The sequence below is a fragment of the Oncorhynchus mykiss genome, chromosome 21, assembly GCF_013265735.2.
Source record: "Oncorhynchus mykiss isolate Arlee chromosome 21, USDA_OmykA_1.1, whole genome shotgun sequence".
Taxonomy (NCBI): Eukaryota; Metazoa; Chordata; class Actinopteri; order Salmoniformes; family Salmonidae; genus Oncorhynchus; species Oncorhynchus mykiss.
Window position 1 is genome coordinate 25,736,155 of NC_048585.1, and position 19,953 is coordinate 25,756,107.

The following is a 19,953-nucleotide window of genomic DNA, read 5'->3' on the forward strand; positions in this document are numbered from 1 at the left end:
ACATGATACATGTTTCATTATGCTACTACACGTAAATACATCACTGTAAAAGGACTAGTAGAGAGAATACAACAGATGCAGTGGAATCATTGAACAAAATATGAAATATTTTGATGAAATACAATAAAATCACAAGCAAAAATCAAAGTTAATCAAAGCAAAAATAATTAGCTACAAAAAAAGAAAAAACAGTTAAAGGTCAACTGCAGTGTTCCTCACCTGGCTTACTGTAAAACATCACTGCAGTGTTCCTCACCTGGCTTACTGTAAAACATCACTGCAGTGTTCCTCACCTGGCTTACTGTAAAACATCACTGCAGTGTTCCTCACCTGGCTTACTGTAAAACATCACTGCAGTGTTCCTCACCTGGCTTACTGTAAAACATCACTGCAGTGTTCCTCACCTGGCTTACTGTAAAACATCACTGCAGTGTTCCTCACCTGGCTTACTGTAAAACATCACTGCAGTGTTCCTCACCTGGCTTACTGTAAAACATCACTGCAGTGTTACTCACCGGGCTTACTGTAAAACATCACTGCAGTGTTCCTCAACTGGCTTACTGTAAAACATGACTGCAGTGTTCCTCACCTGGCTTACTGTAAAACATCACTGCAATGTTCCTCACCTGGCTTACTGTAAAACATCACTGCAGTGTTCCTCACCTGGCATACTGTAAAACATCACTGCAGTGTTCCTCACCTGGCTTACTGTAAAACATCACTGCAGTGTTCCTCACCTGGTTTACTGTAAAAAGCAAAAAAAATGATGAATTACTACTTCTATATTTCCATCAACCCTGTCTTGTGGATTTCTCCACAGGTTCTCATCCACATCACAATGGATGTTTTCATTAGCCAAACATCTTGAAAGAATCTTCTGGCATGGCGTTTCCAGGCCTGACACTGGTCTGCCGTGATGTCATTGCATGCGTCATCCATGGCCTAGAGAAGGGTGGCTTGTTCGTGAGGGCGTGCTCAATGCTTAATCTAAGCAACTTTGACCCTGGTTGATGCCACACATGATGATTCCAGCATTTCAGAAACAGCTGCCTTCCTGGGATTTTATGCACTACAGTCTCTAGAGTTTACAGAGAATGGTGCGATAAACAAAACACATTCAGTGAGCGGCAGTTCTGTGGGCAAAAACACCTTGTTAATGAGAGAGGTCAGAGGAGAATGTCCAGACTCATTCAAGCTAACAGAAAGGCCACAAACGTTCAAATAACAGCTGTTTAAAACAGTGGTGTGCAGAAGGGCATCTCTTAATGTACAACACCGTGAATAATTCAGGCTGTTGTGGAGGCAAATGTACTAGATAGGTGTACCTAATAAAGTGGCCGGTGAGTGTACAGTTATGTCAAATCTGAAAACATGGTCTGGAAAAGTGGTACATGGGACCATAGAAACAGTGTCTGATAAAGAATGATGATGAAATATTACATCCATAGATAATGTAGTCCAATTGGTTCATGTTCCACAGTAATTGGTGTCAATGGATCTCGTTATCCTGAAACTTTTATGATCTAAACATGGGATATCGTTTGTCAGTTTCCGTAAAACTATGCATTAAGAGTAATGCAACAGTTACTTATCATTTTGAGCAGTTGTATCAGTTGATAGTGAGATCATTGTAATGAAATGAATAGACAGTAATTTCAGATGTAATGTGTGAATTGCATTTTGAAATGGTAATACTTTGATGTTAAGTTGTGTCATTTAGAACAGGTGATTTTAGTTCAATGAACAAATGATCTTAGCTTTATGTGTATTGTGTCCAAGCAATTGGAAAAAGAGTTTTGAAAAATGTGCATTTTGATCACTGGTTGTGAGTTTTGTGTCTAGAGTTTTGAAAAATGACATCAAGGTTCCGAAATTAGTGTCAAAGTGATTGTAAAAAACTGTAATGGTCATTATAGATGTGATTCAAATCCTTGGTGGATGTAGTAGCCATATGGTCCCTATAGAAACTAGGCTGTCTACCGTCATCTGTATGAAAATGATCCAAAAATCTGTCCCCATACACTGCACTGTGTGTGTGTGTGTGTGTGTGTGTGTGTGTGTGTGTGTGTGTGTGTGTGTGTGTGTGTGTGTGTGTGTGTGTGTGTGTGTGTGTGTGTGTGTGTGTGGATTGTCTGTGTGTGTGTGTGTGTGTGTGTGTGTGGATTGTCTGTGTGTGAGCATGCATGTGCCTAAAACTGGAAGGGAATAGGTCATGCAAATGGTGCATTTACCCTCCAGCGAATGGGAAGCACATCAACCAACTACTCCTATTTTAGCATTCCAGTACGTACCAGTAGCTTACTCTGCTCTCAGAGTCCCTTTTCCCTCCAGCACACCTGTCTTCTCCTCGCCAGGTGTTTGTGTGTGTGTGTGTGTGTGTGTGTGTGTCTATTCTTCCCTTTATCTTGCAAGTCACAAAGGGCCCGGATTCCTCCTTTTCTTTATGTTCCCTTATTCCCAACGCAGCAATGCAGATTGAATCAGGTTTGGTTTGCTTTGCTTTGCTAAATATGAACAAGCGTCCCTCTATAGTGTCGCTTCCCCTGCTGGTAACCTAAATCTGAGTCACAGACCACCAAACCCACTACCACCAACCACCACCTGCACTCCTCTCACCTGACCCCTGACCCCTCCCCTTTTACACCTGTCTCCACATCGACAGCGAACAGGTAGCAGGTTGAGTGATTGTGGTCATCGTCGTGGTAGAGATTTAACTACCGGCTGGTGTTCAGTGCCTGGCGACCCCCCATGATCCCAAAGCCTCAGTCCCCAGCTCCAACCTGCACTGTGAATGGGGCCTTAAATGGAACCATTATCCAGCTGCACAACCTCCAACTACAGGGTCCCAGAGGAGCTCCCCTAAGGGCTGGAGGGGGTGTCCATTATGGGTCCTCAGCCAGTGTGAAGGGTGGAGGGGGAGGCGTCCATTACAGCTCTGGGGACCTTATGGGCAGATGGCCAGATGCTACAGGACCTGTCCCTCATATCACATCAATTCCACCTTTCATCCCTGGTCCCGCTAACCCTCACTAGCTCAAACCTCTTCGGTCACTCTTACACAGAACCGGTCAAGCAGAGAGAGATGAGTTGAAGAGGAGCGGGAGCGGGGAGGAGGGACCCCCCAATGCTACTGGCCAGTCAGCTGTCCAGACTGGGCCTCTAACTCACCTGTCCAGGTAGATACTCTATCTCTCACAGGTACCCTTACAATGGCTGAAATGACATTCCGAGATACGATGCTGAGTTCAACCAGAGAGGCAGATCAGGCCACAGAAATGTAAGACTAGATCACTGGGATGTCCCTGAGACACGTTAATGAATCACTCTGTCATCCCATCTAACTGTGCCTTCTGCCTACCTATGTGATTCCTGACTGACAGAGCTTTAGAATAACCTAGAATGTCCCTTGTTGATTTTACATCCTCAATACGATCACGGCTCTCTTCCTGGAAGCAACAGGAATTACCCCAAGTCAAGGAGGTGTGGAAAAATCCACTATGTTTTTATCTGTTGGTGTGTAGTTAACGTGTGTGCACGTAGATGCACACAGGCCCTGTTGCTCAAGAGGTTAGCAAGGCTCAGACAGGCTGTTCACTCATACAACCATCCATGCGCACACACACGCACATACACAAACACAAACACATACTCATCCCACCCACACACACACATACACACACATCCCACCCCTGCACACACAGGCCTATTGTGAAGCCACAGAACAGAGACAACAAGCTGCTCAAAAACACCCAGGGGACACCCAATTTACTAGTCAATCAATTTTACTCCCCGCAAAGAGACTGAGACCTGCCACACACAGTCACTTCAACAGACATTATTCACACACACACACACACACACACACACACACACACACACACACACACACACACACACACACACACACACACACACACACACAGAGGCATATAAACACAGACACTTTAAGACACACTTTAAAAAAAACACACATGTATGGTAAACACACAAACACACAAGCCACACACGTACACATTAACGTATGGAGCTGTAAGTAGCATGGCCCCCAGGGGACAGGCCAGCCAGCGTAGATATAGGATTACTAGGATTGACGTTTCAGTCTTTCCATGGTGGATGTTAAAATCCAATGAGGGGCCCCTAAGTGGATGCACTCACATGGAGAACCTGCTCTGGGGCCACTAATTAAATCCAAACAGCCTCTGACATTGATTTGAGAGACCATTACAGTCCCCATATGGCCATAAGACTGCCGTTTTGACATAGTAGAGTAGAGTAGGATACTACTATTTCAATGGAGGAGACACAACACCTTGAAAAAAAACTTTCAGCCAACAACATCAAGGAATGGGTGAGGGGAATGAAGAACACGTTTATGACATTTTTTAAAATTGTATTTAAAAGTCTGACACAGATGCCCTAACCCCACAACCCTAGTCAAATCTAGGCCTATAGGCACGTCTGCTGTATTTCCATTGGAAAAGCATGATAGACAAGCAATAACAGGAGAGTGAGCAATGAGGCCCAGTCACAGAGGTCCACCCATTATCATTAAGCATGCTAACCATCCATTAGAGCACATCTCCACCTGTATTTAAAGAGGAGGGCGGAGACTAAACAGACAGTCTTCCTAGAAGTGGAGTCACAGAGGTTCACAAGGTGAGGACTGAGGATTGAGTATCGTTTCACAGAAAGAAACTGTAACTACCTGGGTATATCCGGGATCAGGAGGGGTGGGCGTGAGATGGCGCAAGATACGTGTTAACACTACAGATAGTTGGTGGATTCCATAGAATTACCATGAGCGAGAGAGAGAGAAAGAGAGAGAGAGAGAGAGAGTGTGATAGAGAGAGAACGAGAGTGAGAGATGGACAAAGTATCAGACTCTATAGTCTCCATAGCTTTCTCAAATCAGAAGTAAATGACTCCGGGGCTCCCGAGAGGCGCAGCGGTCTAAGGCACTGCATCTCAGTGCAAGAGACGTCACTGTATTCCCTGGTTCAAATCCAGGCAGCATCACATCTGGCCCTGATTGGTAGTGCCATAGGGCGGCGCACGATTGGCCCAGGTTTGGCTGGGATAGGCCATCAGTGTAAATAAGAATTTGTTCTTAACTGACTTGCCTAGTTAAATAAAGGATAAATAAAAGCCTATTTCCTGTTGCATGGATGATCTTAAAAATGAGAAATCATCTGCCATTTTATCAGAATTATGGCAAAATGACACTAATGCTAAGATGTTTTTTACCTCGCTTGGCCACAGCAGGCATTTCATTACCAGATTCAATTTCAGGGCATTACAAAAACAGTGGGAATGAGGGACAAAGGGAGGGAAGAGGGAGAGAGGGAGAAACGGTAGCACTGGAGGAAAAGCACCTTCCACAGTTTCCGTCTGAGGGCTATAATTACCTGTGCACTGACAGCCCCCTGTTAATGTCACAGGAATGATTGCTCTTTAAACCACTGTTCCCCGAAAAAAAAAGCCCTTATGGGTTCTGGTCAAAGTAGTGCACTATATAGGGAATATGGTGCCATTTGGGACGCAACCTGAGTATAGAGAGAGGGAAATCTAGGTACTCTACCTGTCCTGTAGAACATTTGCTAATAAGCCATAAATATCCCCCCACCCCACCCCCTTTCAGCAGAGCATCGCTGCCTGCAAGGCATCTTGGTCCGGGTGATGGAGAGTTCAGTTTCCCTTCCCTGCCTGTCTGCATGTCTGCTAGTGAGCTGAACCTTCTCTGTGCTGTTGAAGCATATAGCCTACAAGACCAACAGCATGGAATACCTGTGTGAAAGAGAAAATACGAAACTGGGAAGCCAGTAGCTAGTTTGCTGGGAGCGTTTGAGAGAGTACTAATGCAAACGTTGTGTTGCTGGTGAGTGTTGACTCACAGGCGCCTATTGTCCATCTCATTGGAAATTCACCTTTAGATGAGATGTCATGAGCAAATATAAAAGCGCTCATGGAACTGGTCTTTATGCAAATCTGCTACAAGGAAACTGTAATATGAAACGCTCGACCCATTCTCTCCCAGCCTCCAAGTTAAAGAAAACAAACATGTTTCAAACAATCCCCTTCCTCCCCCGCAGCTAATAAACTGACTCTTGCCAAACATGTAGCCCAACTATAACGGGTTGTTTCACATGAACAATTATGAAGCCCTCTGTTTTAGAAAAACATGGTAGTCATACCTTTCAATAGATGGTAACATTTCAAACGAAATACCTTACTACACAGAATGCCTTTGTCTTAGTAAGTGGACACAAGGCCTAAAGGCCTAAAAAAGTTGAGAATCTGAAGCCGTTCAGATAAAGGAAGGAAAGGGGATACCTAGTCAGTCGTACAACTGAAATGTGTATTTTGCATCTCTGATGCAGAGAGGTGTGGGGGGCTGCCTTAATCAACATCCACGTCACCGGCGCCCAGGGAGCAGTTGTTGATGCTTAACTGCCTTGCTCAAGGGCAAAACGGTTACTGGCCCAACGCTCTTAACCGCTAGGCTACCTGCCGCCATAATCACACAGTGTATCCAAACAATGGGACAATGGGGCATCCCCTACGTTTGAGGACAGGTCTGTTTGGGTTGGACTGGGAGTGTTGTGACTGCATTCCCCCCCTCCGTAACACCACTCAACTCTAACAGCTGCTTAATCCCCATGCGTACAAAATACTGACAATGGCAAACGGCCTGCCGTCACCGCCAGACGAAGCCAGTGAGCGGAGAGAGCTGCAAAAACGTCTGGGCTGTCCGACTATATTTACCCAGCGGTTTTTTGGTATGTGGGACTTTTTCAGTTTTGCTTCTCAAGGCCAAAAATTACAGGAACAATTTCATCAGTATGGAATTTTTTAAAAGTGAAAGAGAAAGAAAGAGAGAGAGAGAAAGAGAGAGAGAGAGAAAGAGACAGAGCGGCCGGGAGAGAGAGAGAGAGAGAGAGAGAGAGAGAGAGAGAGAGAGAGAGAGAGAGAGAGAGAGAGAGAGGGAGGGAGGGAGGGAGGGAGGGAGGGAGATGACGGTTTAAAGAGGAGGAGAAGTAAACGATAGAGAGCGATGGAGAAGGAGACAAAGGGTGCGAGATGAGGAAAGGCCAAAGAGATCTCTGGGAAATTCTGTGGGAGCATTTTATAGCTTTTTCCTCATCCACCTTTCTCTCTCTCTCTCTTTCCCTCAGGCTGTTCTAAGCAGCTCTCCCCTGCATGTCCGGACAGGCTCCCAAGTGAAACTTGTCACCTGAAACCGCCCCCCACCCCCCTCCCTCTGCCTGTTCCCCTTCAGCTTTCCTGCCCCCAGGCACACCTCAGCCTCCACCTGGCTCGTAGAGTAAGAGCTAAGAGTGGGAGAAACCACCGAAGTGTTCCGCCACATTGTACAACTGAACATAAACAAGAAACATTTCAGGTTTAAATAAGGTACGTTATTAGCTTCCTAAGCTGAAGGCGAAACGTTACGTCATCTCCCATGGTTTGAGGGTGGTGCTGTCCCAGGACGAACTAGAAATAATGAATTGAGATCCTTCAAGAGTGGGAAGAGGAAAAGTGATTTGGTTTTATGGTGGAGCTCAGGGAAGAATGATTGAGGATATTTGGGAATAAAGCCGTGACAGATCATCCTTAATGGCTTGGCCACAGGAGCGTTAATGCAAAGGCAATGTGAATGCCTTTCAGACGTTGAACAACAACAACAACAAAAAAGAAAGAGAGGGAGAACCAAAGAGTAGGAATGGAAGAAAGGGAACAATAGAAGGAAAAAGCTCATTTATCCTGTTATGGCGGGATGTGTACGGGACAGAGTGCCAGGGCAGTGGAGAGCAACAGAGCCACAAGGGAGACTTGAGCCCAAACTGCACCCAACAAAGGACCCCTCTCTCCCCCTCTCCTCCTCCCCTGACTGTTCCCCTATCCACCCTCAGGCCTGCCAACACCACCAGCGGCCAGCCTTCTCAAAGCAGCCAAAATATAACAACAACCAACACCAGCAACAAAAACAACAAACGACTTACACATTTGACAGTAAACTAGTCAGGGAGGCCTAATTCCTCTTCCAAAAGGTGATTGTTTTGGTGAAAATAAGCTTTCCCCCTATCCCTCTCCCCTTATCCTCCACCATCCTCACCCTATCCCAACCTGTTTATCCACTGTGAACTGTACTGTTTCTGACTGCCATTAGACCGAGGCACCTGCTGCTTCCTGGTTCACTGCTAGCGATTGGGAGTCGTTTAAATAAACAAAAGCTCTCTCGATTGGCTCGGGTGTTGACAGGAGTGCATTCCCGCTTTTCAACCGCTCTTCTCTTACACAACCCAGGGTGCAAATCTAAATCTAGAGAAATACTACAGTTAAGTGGTCTTCTAGTGTCCATTTCTAGTTTCCTTGAGTAGACCTATGAGAGTGCAGTCAGGGGTCAAGAAGCTAAAGATAGAGGGTACAGCCTTGTGCTGTGATGTAGATTATAGGTCAAAGTCTGGTATAGGTAGCTCCTTGGCGTTTAGGGAAGCACTTTAGCAAATTAGAGCCTAAAGTCTTTCCTCTCTGAGTTCAACCCCCAATTTGCCACTAACTTCCTATGGAGAGGGTCACTTTAGTGTCCCAGCCAAGCACTTTGGATAGTTCATTTACCTCCACTCTGTCAAATCACTCATTACGGTGATAAATACTCAACCCACCTGATCTCTGGTACTTCACAGCCTATAACAAGGTACTGAGGCCAAATTGCATTGGACCATGTACCCTGTTTTTTATGGCGGATGATTGTTTGTTTATAGTACCCTTTCCTTAGTATTAGTTGTACGATTATGTCCCACCCTTCATTACTGTCCATATCTCCATAGCAACAGATGTCACTCCCCTCTCTCCCCCTAATGTCTCATCACTGTACTGTTGCCCACTGCTCACCTGAGCTCAGCAGGTAAGTCAAGAGATGTGGCTCCTTTAACAACTGGTCCAGGATTGTAGGTTACTGAATACCTCTAACGGAACGTTACAATTCAAGTAAAGGAGATCTGATCTGAGGCCAGCCTTAACCCATCTCCAGGGAGCTGCTGCTCTTGCTGTGTAGCAGGCAGCGGTCAACCCAGGCCACCATTACCTCAGGAAAGAGCTTTTTCTATGAAAACACGAGCAGTCTCTGCTCCCCGCCTCCAGTCCAAACACTCACTGGGATTCCAGAGGGACATGGGTGGGGGAGGTGGGGGGGGGGGGGGGGGGTGACGTTTTTGGGCAGGACACATTCAGAGAGCAAGTCCACTAAGCAACCCCGAGAAAACTGTTCGAGAACAAACACAGAGACTCACAAAGCTAAATATGTACACAAACACACACTTCCTCAGCTAATATTGAAGAGACACAATATACAGTATCAATATATCTATACGTGTGTGTGTGTGTGTGTGTGTGTGTGTGTGTGTGTGTGTGTGTGTGTGTGTGTGTGTGTGTGTGTGTGTGTGTGTGTGTTGCATGTGGGTGGGGGTAGGGAAGGAGGGAGGTATGAGGGTTGCACTAATGTGTTTAGTCACTTCCCTGATCACTCCTGTGACTTCCTCAGGTGCTGTAGTGTAGATAACTACTCAAGATCCCAGCATGGTAGTAAACCGAGGTCCACAGCAGGATTACCATATTTATTTAATAAGGCTTGTCTGATTGGCTGCTGGGAGTCAATGACATGTGCCATCTCAGACTGAGTTGGAACTATCGCAGAGTTCTATGTAAACAGCCGCAGGCTCTGGGCAGTCAATGAACACACACAGAGGTTACCCTGTTAGTTACACTTTCTGTTGGGAGTATATACACACACATGCACACAGATAGCAAGAAAGTCTTGATTTAATGTCTGCTCTGAAAGGCCAGTTTATTGAAAAACACACTGATTACCTTATCATATATTAACATAAGACCAAACTATATGATCAACTTAAAATAGCTAAGATATCATACATGGACTACACACAAGTTAATACACATCCACCTGTGCACACAAAAATCCAGTCTAATTTATCTAGCCTCCGTTCACTCACAGAGAACGTGGTAATTAATGCATACCTAAATGTTGATAAAGAGAGACGCTGCCAGACACTCCACACGCATCAAACACCCCCTCCCAGGTTGGCCGTCCCATGCCAAGATCCTATCCCTATCAAACACAATTTAATGGGTGTCCCTGAACAACGCTGCCAACCAACACACAACCAATGAAGAAAACATCAACATCAATGTCTGTTTGCTCTGTCTGTCTGTGGGGTTGTGACTGGCTTGAAGGTTTCATGGGACTGGCTTGAAGGTGTCATGTGACTGGCTTGAAGTTGTCATACAGGTGAACGTTGAATACATCACAATATGAAGGACCTGGTTTATGTTGGGAAATTCTGGAGGTGGTGTAACGGTTTTCCTGTTGTGAAGGAGAAGCGGACCAAAATGCAGCGTGGTGGTTATTCATGTTCTTTAATTTATAAAGACAATATACATGAAATAACTAATAAAACAATAAATGTGCAAAAAAAAACCTAAACAGCCTATCTGGTGCAAACACAGAGACAGGAACAATCACCCACGAAAAACTCAAAGAATATGGCTGCCTAAATATGGTTCCCAATCAGAGACAACGATAAACACCTGCCTCTGATTGAGAACCACTCCAGACAGCCATAGACTATGCTAGAACACCCCACTAAGCCACAATCCCAATACCTACGAAATCCCCAAGACAAAACACCCCACATAAATAAACACATGTCACACCCTGGCCTGACCAAAATAATAAAGAAAACACAAAATACTAAGACCAGGGCGTGACAGGTGGGCCCATGCAAGTGATGTTTGTGGTTTTTACAGGTGAGGATGGGTTTGAGGAAGGCTCTGAGAGACGGGTGTCCTTTGGGGTATATTATGCCGGTACTGTGAGGAATAGCTAGATGGGCTATGCTATCCTACACAGGCATTGACAACATGGAGGGAGTTGAGCTGGAAGGATGAGTTCATAAATGCCACTTTAGGTGCCAATGCTAATAGGAAGAGTCATCAGGATTTGTGATGTATGTCATGGGATTAAATGGATCTAACGTGTGTGGGGGGAAGTGGGTATTGTTGTCAGGGGTTTGCCAGTGTGTGTGGTTTTACAGCTGTTGTGTATTCCTGTTTGAGATGTTCTCAGGGACAATGGAACTCATGTTCCTCTTTTCTGGCCTGTTTGGAGCCGTAGGCAATCCTCTCCACCTGACAGAGATGGGATGGAAAGAGAGAGAGAGAGAGAGCGAGAGAGAGAGAGAGAGAGAGAGAGAGAGAGAGAGAGAGAGAGAGAGAGAGAGAGAGAGAGAGAGAGAGAGAGAGAGAGAGGCAGGCACTGGAGGGAGTTAGACACATCTCACCTCAACCCACATTCTCCCCTAAAATACTGACTTATACCCCCAGGCCCCCACCATCTCTTTCCCTCTCTCTCCTACACGCCTACCTCTCTGTTTTTCCTCCCCTCACCTCTCCAGTCATCACTCACTCCCCTTAGCACACCTGTCATAGACCAGGGTGCATTCCTCTTAGGTGCTCACCAGGTGAACTTGTGAACTTTAAGACGATGTCACCTCCAGTGTTCCACAAGACGCCGTTCCCCTCAGGCTACCCTCTCCCCTCTCTCTCTCTTTCTCTCTCGCTCGCTCTCTCTCTCTCTCTCTCTCTCTCTCTCTCTCTCTCTCTCTCTCTCTCTCTCTCTCTCTCTCTCTGTCTGTCACTCACATGTGGGCCTGCTGCTCCTCCATCTTTAACCCTAGTCTACAGCTAGGTCTCAACTTCAACCACCTGGGGTAGCACCGTGGTGTAGCCGGAGGACAGCTAGCTTCTGTCCTCCTCTGGTTACATTGACCTCAATACAAAACCTAGGAGGTTTGTAGGCCTCACCCCCTTCCATAGACATACATGGTAATTATGACCACTTCTAGAGGACGTCCTCCAAACAATCAAAGCTTTTGCAGTATGAACTGACGTGGTCCATCCAATCATAGAATTAGGATCAGAGAATTAACCTAGTGTGTTGTATTGGGATTGTGTCACAGAGCACTGTGGGGGTTCTATGTGTTGAGAAACTTGCTGACATTGTTGGATAGAGATTAAGAGTGATAGTTGAGCATATATATTTTTCAATTCAAATTAGTTTTTTCAAATTGCAGGAGTCGGAAAAGGTATATTATCAATTGTTTTCTTGGTTTTAGAACTTTATTTTTGTGTCCAGTTAGTGCAATTTATTTAAAAATGTTAAAAGTTAGCCCTGCTAACTTCAGTAGCTAGCTAGCTACCAGCGTGAGTGTGCAGTTTTCTCCGCCAGAATGGTAGAATGGCCAACGCTGCCGGAAATGTTGTTGACTTTTTGTTGAAGAACCCCTTTCATCCTCTGGGGTGCACGGAAAAGGTGTGAATTTAAACAGAGGGTTGACCTCTGCCTGAGATCAGTTTCATGAAGAAGGATGAAAAGGTGAGGGTATTCAATGCCAATTGGTATCAAAAGTATAGCTGGTTAACAGGGAGCCTTTCATCAAGCTGCCTGTATTTGGGGCGAAAGGTAGCCTAGTGGTTAGATCATTGGGCCAGTAAACGAAAGGTTGCTGGCTTAATCCCTGACCCAACAAGGTAAGAATCTGTCGTTCTGCCCCTGAACAAGGCAGTTAACTCACTGTTCCCCAGTAGTCATTGTAAATAAGAAATTGATCTTAACTGACATGCCTGGTTAAATCAAATATTGCTGGCCTTGCCTGTTTTTTGGAAAGTCTGAGGTGGGTACAGTGACCTGAAAAACATTGATCGCTCAGCTAAACAGCAAAACAAAAGCAGGGAGCATATAAATACCCACATATCGAACTTTCAACTGTCTTTTCCGAATGATTTGATAGATTCCATCGCATCATCCATTAAAATTTAGATTAAAGAGAGAGGTTGACGCAGCACATTTTTTTTTTGCGTGCGCTCAAGGAGGCTTTCCACTTTCCTCCGGTATTTATTTAGCAAAGATGACGACACACAATCACTCCGGACAGACCCAAGCAAAAACTCCACACCTAAACATTAGAAATCTGACTTGCTGTATGGGATGAAAATGAGACTCTTTTTTCAATCTGATCAACTGTAGGCTACTAATAAGAGCAGACTCATAATGTTACATCCTGTGCGCCCTGTCCATCTGCTCAGGGTAAACTAATTGTTATTGTCATGTATTTATAGTCCATGTGTGTATCAGCAGAAAATGTGAATGTGATCAAATTTAGTCTATATTCAAAATTGGGCTGGCTAGGCTGCCTACGCGTTTTTAATCCAAAAGTATTCACTGGAATTAATCAGGCAACATAATAGTGATGACAGATGTGAGTAAATGTTTTGTAAGGCCTACAGTTGCATAGGCCTGCATGATGCAAACATGCATAAAGCCAGCTCAGCCCTGTGAGTTCTGTTGTCTATGTGTCTGGGTAGAGGAAATCCACCCTCCTAATACAGTCTAAATATAATTTATATGAACAAATATAAGGTAGCTGCAGTTTGACAGGGGTTTCATCATACCTTATAGGGTCCAGAGTTTTCCTAGTTAGGTTAACATATAAGGAAAAACTCCAGGTCCTAAGGTGCCGACATTCTGCTTGCAGTTGTCAGTTCTCGTCAGGTATGTAGAACATCAGGGCTTTCTTCAGGAACGTTTCTTGGGCTACCTTGATGTGTCAAGTGGGCAAGACACTCCGTCTGTGTTTGACTTCATAGAGAAACTCGTTGCCCAAACCTACGATGGCACAGCTGTAATGGAATGTATCTGCTATTTGTATTTACAGCTATGGTCCTCCTGTTCCCTGATTAAGAGGTGATGACCACTTCACTCCACTACCATTGTCAACTCTCTCATGACATGAATTGAAGCCATGTCTCATGTGCCCGCTCATCCACTGGCACATTGAATGTTTCCTCTCCAAGCACTGTGAGTACCCCTATCAATTGTCTCTCATTACTGTATGTAGAGTCAATCACATACACAAACACACATCAATAATTTTACTCCTTGCTTGGACTAACTCATTCTTAGCTCTTTTGTCTAACTGTGTGGTGTGTTGTGTTATTGTTTTTTGTCTTCCCAGTCAAATCCTGTCCTGCAGTGGTCAAGCCTCTGAACACCTCAACTCATGCCTCATACCCTCATTCAATCACTGCTGTGATCTCTTTCCAACACGGTGGAAGTAGCCCTCTCATTCCCATTGTAATATTGTACTATAAATGTACAAATGCCTCACACACACACACCCACACGTACACACACAGCCTCACACACACACAAACACCCTTACACACACAAACATCTAGAGCTTTTTACTTGGTAGGTTGGCGTTTCTCTCATCGAGCAGGCAAGCTGACTCACTGCAGTCATCGGTTGTGTGTGGGATGATGAGGGTTTAGGCATGTTGTCTGCTGGGCCGGCCAGAGGAGCCTGAAGGCACCTCACAAAAGGAGATAATTATCTTTTATCTGCGATGTTGTGACGGGAGATTATGGTTCAAATGTACGATTGTTAAGAAGACAATGAAGCACATGGCAGCCCTTTACAAAGTGGTGAAGGGGACTTGAACAAAGCTTGTAGAAGTGAGAGAACTCCCACAGTAAGACATGCATTCATCACGTGTCTTGGCTAGAGTGAAAAAAATCATTTTGGAGGGGCTAGCTAGAACAATCTTCATAAGACATGTGAACTCACTACCACCTGCATCATCAGTTTGTTACAAAAAAGTATCCTCCTGCATGTTTTCTTTGCTATTCATAAATCACATTCCTTTGGAGTGATCGGGAGGGGACATGGTTGAACTGATGCCAGTGTGATGGGGTCAAGAAACCTTTTTAAACCAAAGCCTTTATGTTTTCCCCGAGGTCAAGCCTTGGTGATGTGGGCAACACAATGGTATGATGTGAGGAACCATCAAAAACAGTACCTGACTCAATGTAGCCTATTGAATAACTTTGTTCCCATAGGAATTTCAGGTTTGGCAGTGGCACTTGATATTACAGAACAGAATAGGTCTACATAGCAGTAACACAATTCCAATATCTGCATATCTACCATCTACTGCTGGCATCAACAACAAAAACATGTTATGTTATGGCTTTCATAGGCCTATAGCTAGCCTTTAGGCCTACATCTATGTTCATGGGCATAGCCTAAACTAGATCGATGTATAGGAAAACTATTTGTTTACTTTCATCTGGTAGTAGATAATTAAGCGACTATACAACATCTACGCTGTTATACTATAATTTCTTAACTCTGGATTTGAATTCATTCAATTGACCTCAAATGTGCTGAAATATGCAGTTCAATCGCAGGAAAAGCCAGCCAGCTGAGGCATTTTGTGCCTTTTACACGGGCCGTGCACGTGCTGTAGCAAATAACCAGCTCCCGAAAACTCAAGGTGCCATTCTGTCTTCTCCCTACAGTTCTCGGTCATTAGCTTCGCCCACGACTGCATCATGTGAACTACAATCCCTGCGCTGTGATTTAAAGGTTTCGAAACGTCAAATAACCTTCGCTTGCGATATGCCTTTCGAAAACGTCATCTTCAATCCTTCAAATAAAAAAAGAAACACCGACTGTAGCGGTTTTGCACAGATCCATACAGCCATGGGTGCCTCCATCCGACGCCACTACACTTCCGCTACACTTCCTGAGTTACAGTTACACACAGGTGTTCAGAGCTAGATAGCTAACTAGCATGTCTGTTTGCCGTAGACAAGCGCTGTAACATGGACATATGGCCGTGTGGGAACACTAACCCTTCCAAAACCGTTCCGCAAGCGATGCGTGTTAATGTTCAGACTGAGCGTCTGGGATCTTAACAAACCTCCCTCCTACAGAAGACTCCTTCGTCCTCTGAATCATGTGTAATGTCTCGGTTACTTTGGCGTAATACTTGATATGGGCAGGTTCATTTATTTCGCTTCAGTGTTTGTTTGGTTGCACCGTCAGTTCGTTAATTAGGCTCTCGGAGAGACAAAACGTTTGTTCGCCAAACTTTATTGTACTTCATTTACGATGCCTGTTTTAATTAGTGTACATTTCACAATCATTCGAATAGTTTATTACTCACTTTAGGAATGTTAATTGCCAGCTCGTTCAAAAATTGGGCTTGTTTGAGTGGTGAGGCTGAAACAACCGACTGCTGACGAAGGTCGAGGAGTGATGTCGGGGGAGGTGCTTCTGCTGCCGCTGAAAGTTGCACCTGTGTCTGTCACACCTGCACGTGGTTTTCCAACAGCACGGCTCAGTGTATCATGGCAGTGTTGTGTTGTTTATAAAAGTAATAAACGTGTCTCCAACCCCCATATCACACACTCACACCCTGTAAGTATATGTGTGTACACTGTACTATAAATTGGGGAGAGAGAGCCTCAAATATCACATTAATTTGTACATATCCACGGTATATTCGACAATGCAGGCAATGGCTGCAAGTTGCAGCTGGTGAGGGGCAACTGCAGAAAAGTTGACTGCAGTAGAAACTTCATGACCTTTGATCACGTGGTCGTTGTAAAGTTCATGCAGTTGACATGTAGGCACAAGTCAGACACTTTTTATCCCCATAATGCAACACACTTTGAAAGACGGTGGGAATGATGGTGCGCTTCCTGGTGCTAGGGGGAGGGGAGGGGACGAGCCTTGATTGGGTGCCAATCCATACCTCGTTTATAGGTCGCCAATGTTGGCACAGTTTCTCCCTCTCTTGAGAAATGAGTTGCTACGACCCAATCCAGGTATGACCCGGGGGGCTACTCGGGAGGAGCTTACCAAGACTGGGTACCCAGATCTGTCTAATGAGAGTAGAAGTCTACCAACTGGTAGTATGTTTCAGACCTTCAGAACTAGAGGAATGGGGTAGACTGCTACTTACTTGCCTGTCTGTCAGCCATTAGTACACAAGATTCTTGTTGTGAGGCATTCTTAAGAGCAGCTGGAGCTGTATTGCACAACACTGTGAAATGTTTGCTAGGTAGTTTATTCTAGCTTTTCTGTCGGCTGCTGAACTCTGAGCACCTTGCATTAAGTGAAACACCGAACATCAGCTGAAAGAATATCCAGTGCCTTCCTACCGTGAGACAAGTTACATTCTCTCACTATTGTTTTTTTTTTTATCTAGCCAATTCAGGAAAAGTTTGACTGAGAATTCAAAAGTACACATGAATAGCATTGCACATGGATAAATGCAGTGTGTAACAGGTTGACACACCCATAGGTTCAGGTAAACAGCATGCATCGAGCAATAATAGGTTAAAAACGAAATATCAAGCCTGTATGGAGCACTGGAGGCTGCTGAGGGGAGGACGGCTCATGATAATGGCCGTAACGGAGTGAATGGAATGGCATCAGACACCTGGGAACCATGTGTCTGATGTATTTGATACCATTTCACTTGTTCTGCTCCGGCCATTACCACGAGCTCGTCCTCCCCAATTAAGGTACCACCAACCTCCTGTGATTATGGAGTCAAAATTAAGAATGATGCAAAAGGTTTTCCCTGGTGGAAAAACAGCTGAAACACCAATAGCATAACGGCAAGACCACATGCCATTTGGCTAAACAAAAAGCCAGTAGGCTATAAAAGAAAAAACATTCCAACTGTAAGATTTGAAACTGCTAAAGAAAACCCCTATACTGAAAACAGGTTATACCACAATATACACAGTACAAAAACATGAGAGAGAGGTTTAGAACCACTAACACCAATTAGTGTGAATATAATGTCACTCAATACCCACACACACAAACACACACACACACACTAACTCACTCAGTCATTCACTCAGTACACACACACACACCTCACCCAGAGCTTCCTCTGACCTCCAGTGGACCCCGGTTCACCCTCTGTGTACCCCATAGATGGTCACACCTGGATGGAGAGCACTGGAGCATGGCATGGGGCACAACATATGTCAGATTCATCCCTAAGAGGAGCTCATTAGTGAACATCAACACCTGCCACGACACATCTGCCTCCGTCCCTAATCTACCGGAAAGTCATCCCTAACTGCACAGAGAGAGAGGGAGAGAGAGAGGGTGAGAGAGAGAGGGGGAGAGAGGGAGAGAGGGAGGGAGGGTGAGAGGGAGAGAGAGAGAGAGAGAGAGAGAGAGAGAGGGAGGGAGGGTGAGAGAGCGAGAGAGAGAGAGAGAGAGAGAGAGAGAGAGAGAGAGAGAGAGAGAGAGCGAGAGAGAGAGAGAGAGAGAGAGAGAGAGGGAGGGAGAGAGAGAGAGAGAGAGAGAGAGAGAGATGATGAAGAGAGATAAAGGGAGTAATAAGAGAGTGCTAGAGGAGGAAAATAAATGAGGGAGGAAAAGGAGAGTTGTGGCCTATAAGACAGAAGAACCATCATGTGAGAGAGTGGAGAATAGGAAAGAGAGGGGTGGGAGTAAATCTGTTTATATTACTACCCTGTGTCTGTCAGTGGACTTTCAGTCACCCTTGGCAGACACTCATAGCACGGCGCCAAGGTGAAAGGTTGGCCAGGGTACATGGGGTCCCGCCACAGGCCAAGGGTCCACCTCAATCCCCTTAATACACACACAGAAACACACACACACACACAGAAACACACACACACAATTCCCATCCTCATCCTACATTCCCTACTTCAATTTCGCTGTTAAAACACAGGAGCAAATCTCCTGATTGGACACAGTGGCTCAGAAACAAATTGTGGCCAATGGCTGGTAGACTTCTGTTTGGCCTCGCTGAAGTGGAGTCAAAGAAAAGGTCAGTACAGGGGGTGGAGCTGGACTAGAGACTGGAACGTGTGCTTGTATTCTCTGAATTGCCACTGTGTATGTCTGAATATGTACATATATCTTTATGTACATATTCTTTATCCCCTTACACTTGTGTCTATAAGGTAGTAGTTTTGGAATTGTTAGCTAGATTACTTGTTGGTTATTACTGCATTGTCGGAACTAGAAGCACAAGCATTTGGCTACACTCGCATTAACATCTGCTAACCATGTGTATGTGACAAATAAAATGTGATTTGATTTGTTTGCATAACATGTCTGTTTTTTACAAATTAGTTGATCCAGGGAAAGGATCTACCTCTAGATGATCCCATTGATGCTATTTGGTTTCACTTCAAAGTCAGAAAAAAATGTTTATGTGTGACTTACACTATGTCATTACTATTTGAACATTTTGACAGTGACCGAGGACTACAGTACTCAGTATTAGATAGTGGTAAGTGGAATCCAGTTGGGTGAGTATAATGCTAGCAAACTTGGCTGGAAGGATGCTAAATCCTGTCTTAAAAGGTCAAACACAGAACAGATGGTGTGCTGTTTGAATTACGTTGAACTTCAAATCGAACCCAATGCCCTCTTTAATAGAAATCATATGATTTTCATACTTTTTTAAATAAAGAAAATAATGATTTTGAAGGCCATTAACCCTATTTAAGAATAAGGGCATGTTTTTGCTCTGGTTATTTCAATGTACCTAAACCGATACTATAACATCCTTGTTCCTCAATCACATAGCTCTCGTTCCCTCTGGCAGAGTACAGTGGGATTAAAGTCAATACAGTAGCAGTAGCAGCCACTAATAACACTGTTGAGATGATGGCTTCTTCTTACCATGGTTCATGCACTCTCAATTCCTTGTTTCTCAATCAATTTAGTATTCTATTTCTCCATAAGGCACTGTATGTACAGTATATTAATATGTGTATATGAATATGCTTTACACTTGATGGGGAAGGAGAGGGATGTTGAGGAACTTCAGCCACAATGCGGTCAATTTTGCTTTCGAAACCGACGCCGAGTTCCTCTTCAAAATTCCAATTCAAAAACAGTCATCGTTTTCAAAAGACAGATACAAAAGACAAAAGACAGGTGGACTAGCGGAATTGCTTGTGACAAAATAAAATCTGACTGATGTTGCTGTGTAGGCTACACATGGGTTTGGTGTGTTGATGATA